Source organism: Vigna umbellata, chromosome 1 (genome assembly GCF_029865625.1).
Source record: "Vigna umbellata cultivar VRB3 chromosome 1, Vumbellata_1.0, whole genome shotgun sequence".
Classification (NCBI taxonomy): domain Eukaryota; kingdom Viridiplantae; phylum Streptophyta; class Magnoliopsida; order Fabales; family Fabaceae; genus Vigna; species Vigna umbellata.
The window spans coordinates 8,900,210-8,905,986 of record NC_142165.1 but is presented as its reverse complement, the minus strand read 5'-3'; the positions used below and the strand labels follow the sequence as shown (position 1 = coordinate 8,905,986).

At 33.8% G+C, this 5,777-nt stretch overlaps 1 pseudogene; it reads left to right on the top strand.

Moving 5' to 3' along the window:
• Positions 1–3,579: 3,579 nt before the first annotated feature.
• LOC124841916 (nematode resistance protein-like HSPRO2 pseudogene) lies at positions 3,580–5,206 on the top strand (annotated as a pseudogene).
• The last annotated feature ends 571 nt before the right edge of the window (positions 5,207–5,777 follow it).

The following is a 5,777-nucleotide window of genomic DNA, read 5'->3' as shown; positions in this document are numbered from 1 at the left end:
TAAATAGATCTTGTCTTACTAATACCTAGCAGGTGGATGCAGTCACGTGCAGGCCACGCTCCATGCATGGAGGCAGCGCTGAGTTGTATCAGAGAAACAGAGTGGGAATGGGACAGAGGCATCACCATGCTTATCTTTCTCTCAAAAAGCAAAACAGAAGAAAAATAATAATTAAAAACTATAATTGTCACACACTTCGATGGACGATGATGAGACGAAGACATTAGAATTAGTAGAAGATTAGGAAAAAAACATAATAATTAATAGAATTGAATACTGTGTGGGGTGGCCCTGAGAAGATTGAAAAGAAAGTTGTTATTAATGAAGTCAAGTTGGAAGGAAGGGTGTAGGTAATTTTTTTAAATGTTGACACAACTATTTGGTTTAGCCGACTAATGATACCATAATTCTTAATTAATATGTTTTATTTATTTGTCCCAACTCCTAATGGATTGTTAGTTTATTTGTTGAATGATGAGGAGTCGGTGGGCAAGAAAGAAGAATATTCTGAAACTAGATTCCCCTTTCTCTACTCTATACATTACAACAATTGTTTCTAACTATTTTTTTAAAAATATTTCACTTACCTCTTTTTATCTTATCTTATACAAACCACTAACACCTTTTTAAATTTTTAAATAAATATTCACATACTTTATTTTTTTTAAAATAAAATGAGATTTCCATCTTTTCAATTTTTAAATAGATATGTATTTTTCATATTCGTATATACAACATTCACCCCTCATATATGCTTAATAAAATAATATTTTATTTCATTTAATTTAAAAATCTTTTGTTGATTCTAGTTTTAATAAAAATTTTATAATTAAAATACTTTTTTATACAAAAAAATGAGTGATTTAATCATTAAGCTTAATTAGTCTCAAGTGTTTTGATAAATTTAAGTATTTAGTTCTTATTATTTGTTTTATTGAACATTATAATTTTTTATATTTTCCAATTCAGATTTTACCAATTTAACTTTTACGTTAATGATGTGATATGATTATTATCTAGTCTTTTATTTTACTCAAATTGATTGTACATGTTATTTTGTGTTAATATTAAATGATATAGTTTTTGTAATTAGCATAATGGATTACTTTTATTTTTGGATAAGGATAAAAATAATAAAGAGGAGAACAAAACGAAAAACTAAATACCATGTTCGAATACTACAAATTAAGGTTGAATAACAAAACAAAAATGAAATGAGATTGAGAAAGAAATGAAAACTAAAATGTATCGGTTAACAAAATAAAGTAAAAAACATAGTGAAAATCTAAATACAATGTTAAGAGACACTAGAATAAGGATAGAGTTGGAGATTACAAAACGAAGGTTGTCTTTATGCAAAAACCAAGAACCAAATCTTGTGAAGTTGTAGATACTTTGAAGGGGAGAATAACTATATAATTATATGACTTAATTGATAAATCGTACAATGAAAATAAAAATATTATATTTTTAAGAAAATATTGTTTAAATATAAAATAAATAAATTCATGTTTGATTTAAATTTATTAAATTAATATGTATATTTTAGAATTTGACTTTTAAATTTTCATAATTTGTTTATTTAATTTTTAATGAATATATATTTTTTTTAAGAAAAACAAGAACACCTCACGTTATTAAAATCACAAACTATCACTTATTAAAAGTATAAATAATTAAGTTTAATTTAAAAATATTTAGGAAGAGCAAGTGTGAACTTTTATATATAATTTTTTAAAACTGTATTTCCAAGTTATATATAAGTTAATTTTAATCTATAAGAAAATTTTAAATAAATATTTATGTGAAAATTCTTCGAAGTATCTCTATACCACCTCAACCTATCTTCTAAGAATTTACTTCTTACTTTTATCCCATTTATTATCACATCATTCCCATCCTTACATAACTTTGAATTCAGAAATTCTGTGACAGTGAATTTTGGAAGCTAATTAATTAGCTGTGACATGTGTTCATCCTCCTAAGAGTACATGTAGGTCTAGAGTGACGCACTAGTGTATTTATTTTTTCAATATATAGAGAGAAATTATAAGATGATAGTGTATTATCATTTATTTATCCCATCTTTACATAATATAAAGAGAGAAATTGGCACATTTATGCATAAAAGTCTTAAACAGGAAAGTTGGTACAATCTTTATTTATCATTGCAGTAATAAAGCTACATTTCACATCCGCATTTTTTTGTTTGAATTAATCCCAACTTATTAATACTTAAGGCCTTCCTTGATAAATCTTTAATGGTGAAAATGAAAACAAATACCAACATTTATATTATTTGTTTTCGTGATAGAAGAAAAAAATCTTTTTGAAGAAAAGGAAGTGGATATGATGTGGTCTAAATTCTAATATCACTTTTTTTTCTCCATGATGTGTTGTGAAATAAAGAGTTGATATTAATAATGAATTAGAAAATTGGAATAAAGTTTGATAAATAGATTTGATTAATATGAAAAAGAATAATTAAAACTAATTAGGTTATGTTATTTACCAAAATATCTTTGGTGTAATTTAAGAAAAATAATGAATTAAAATTAAAAATTATTGATTATGAAGTTATTATTTTATAAAAATATGAGATATAATGTTGATCTAGTAGTTAAAAGTTGAAAAGTTGGGTGAGAGAAGTTGTAAGTTTAATTTTTCCGTTAATAAGATATGAGTTAATAAGATATAAGGGTGATCTAAAAGGTTTGGATAGAAGGGAGAGTATATTATAAAAATTAACAAAATCTTTTGTTGATAAAAATATATTTTATTAATTAAGAAATAGGAATAATTTAAATCAATTCTCGATTAAATATATTCATATAATTTTATTTAAATCTATATCTACATCGTTGTGTAAGAATGTGAAGAAGGTTTTAAATTAGTATTTTACATGTGTCCTTCAAATTCTTCGAATAGATACTTGAAAAAAAATGTTTTAGATGTATGAAATAGAAAAGTGGAAAATATTATTATTATGAAAAAAATTACTAAAAAAATTAAAGAAGAATCACTAAAGAAATTGTGGGAGCATAGAGAGTTTGTCACCATTTGAAGTTGCATCAGTGAGTGTGACTTGAATTTGTGATGATGATGGAGTTAATAGAAAGATGCAGAAAGCAGAAACATCTCTCATAGGAGAAAGAAAGACCCAGAAATTAAGCCATTGAGTTCAACGCGTATGAGTATTAGAATTATTAGAAGGTCCAACTTCAACGACTCCAAACAAAACACAAAACAAACGCTTTTCTCCTTCAACTTCCTTTCTTGACCTTTTACTATAGAGTTTGTTACGGATAAGCTCCATCTGCTCCTCTTTTTCCTCCATCACATATTTACTTATTATTATATTATTTATATTACAAAAATACTTTTCAGAAATTCGGTTTGCGTTTCCAAAAGGAAAATCATTCCACTCAATTGCGACTTTCAAATTCCATGTTCTTCATGTGTGTGCATGCCCTCTGTCCCCGGTCCACACGTCTTTCTCTCTCTTCTCTTCAAATTTCTACTCTCTCTCTCTCTCTCTTTCCAACCCCATCTCCATATAAATACACTTGTATCTTCTTCCTCCTCCTCTTCAAATATCACCAAAACTACATCTTCTTATCCATCTATCACTTTCCAAACATGGTTGATCTAGATTGGCAAACAAAGATGGTTTGTTCTAACATGCCTCCCAACTCACCCAAACTCTCTCTCTTAGACAACAACATCCCAATCCCAATCCCAATCCCTACTTTGCAAATCCCCCTTCGTCAAAACGACATCACCGCTGCCTCCTCCCCGCTTTGTGCTGCCTACGACAACTACCTTCGCCTCCCCGACCTCAGAAATCTTTGGGCCTCCAACAACTTCCCCGGTTGGCTCAACGAGCCCATCATAAAGCCCGCCTTACACGCCCTCGAAATCACCTTCCGCTTTCTCGCAACCGTTTTATCAGACCCGAGGCCCTACCTTAACAAGCGCGAGTGGACCCGACGCCTGGAGTCTCTCGCCGCGGCGCAGGTCCAGATCATTGCCGTGCTCTGCGAAGACGAGGAGCAAAACCCCCAGACACGTGGCAAGGCACCCGTGAGTGACGTCAACGACTTCGTCACGAGTCAGAGAAGAAGCTACAGCGAGGAGAGCTTGCTCCCGCGTCTCGCCACGTGGCACAGATCCAGGGACGTGGCCAGGAGGATCCTCGCCACCGTGGAATGCGAGATGATGAGGTGCACGTACACGCTGGGTCTCGGAGAGGCCAATCTCGCGGGAAAAAAGGTTCTCCATTACGACGACGTTTGCAGGCCGACCGAGATCCGATCCCTGGAGACCACGCCGTACGATCACGTGGAGAACTACGAGAACAGGACGGTGCAGGCGGCGCAGCAGATCGTGGAGTGCTGGACGCGTGCGGGGAGGAGGTTGGTGGAGAGATTGGTGGAGTCGGTGGAGAGGAGAGAGTTGGAGAAGGCGGCGAGTGAGTGCCACGCGGTGGAACGGATCTGGAAGCTTCTGGCGGAGGTTGAGGACGTGCATGTGATGATGGATCCGGAGGATTTTCTTCGGCTGAAGAAGGAATTGGGGATGGGAAGGCAGGGCGAAACGGTGGCGTTTTGCTTTAGGTCGAAGGAGGTTGTGGAGTTGGCGAGGGTGTGTAGGGATCTGAGGCAGAAGGTGCCGGAGATATTGGAGGTGGAGGTTGACCCGAAGGGTGGGCCAGGGATGATGGAGGCGGCGATGAAGGTGTACGCAGAGAAAACGAAGGGGTTGGAAAAGGTTGTTGTTTTGCAGGGTATGCAAGCGATTGAGGTGGCCATGAAGAGATTCTTCTTCGCTTACAAGCAGGTTGCTTCGCTTCTGATGGGAAGCTCCGAGGCCGATGGGTTAACTCAGATATTCCTTCAACCCACCTATTTCCCTAGCTTGGATGCTGCCAAGACATTCCTCAGTTATTACTGGGAAAACAACGCCAATAATCAAACTCAAAATTTGGTAGTTCCGTGGTAGTTAAATTAGTTAATTATTAATTCAACTCAATTTCATAGTTAAACCTACCCACACCAAAAATTTAAATTTTTTAAACACATGCGTCTGTAAAATATTATTTCTCAATTTTTTGAATCATATTCTTTTCTCTGCTGTAAGCTGTTATCTTACGGTTGAGCAAATAGATGCATTACAACGAAACAAAGTAGTTCGTGTTTGTTGTGTTTGTTTTAGATTCCATTGACACACTCTGCATGGTTTCTGTTATCTGTTATATATGGCAGAAAAGTAAACGATTCTTAATCAACTAAATAAAAGAGTCGTTCTCTCTAATAAACATGAGAATTATTTAAATATAAAACTAACTAACAATCTCTCTCTACTGCTATATTTAGTTCATTTCAGTGGCTGCTACAACTCCTAGCATGTGACGAATTTTTTCAAACTGATCAAGTTTCAATGCTTTGGTCATTATATCAACTATTTGTTCTTCAGAACAACAATAATTGAGATGAATTACTTGATCTTTAACTAAATCTCTAAGAAAATAAAACCGAATAGCAATATGTTTACTTCTCCCAAGAATGACATGATTCTTTGATAATTGAATAGTAGAACTATTGTCACATAATATTTTTGTTCTATTCTTTTCTTCTGACTCAAGATGTTCTAAGATTCTTCGAAGCCAAATGCATTGACAAGCACAGGAAGCTGCAGCAATGTACTCAGCCTTAATTGTAGATAAACTCACCAGAGGTTGTTTCTTTGAAGCCCATGAGACAGCCCCAGAGCCTATC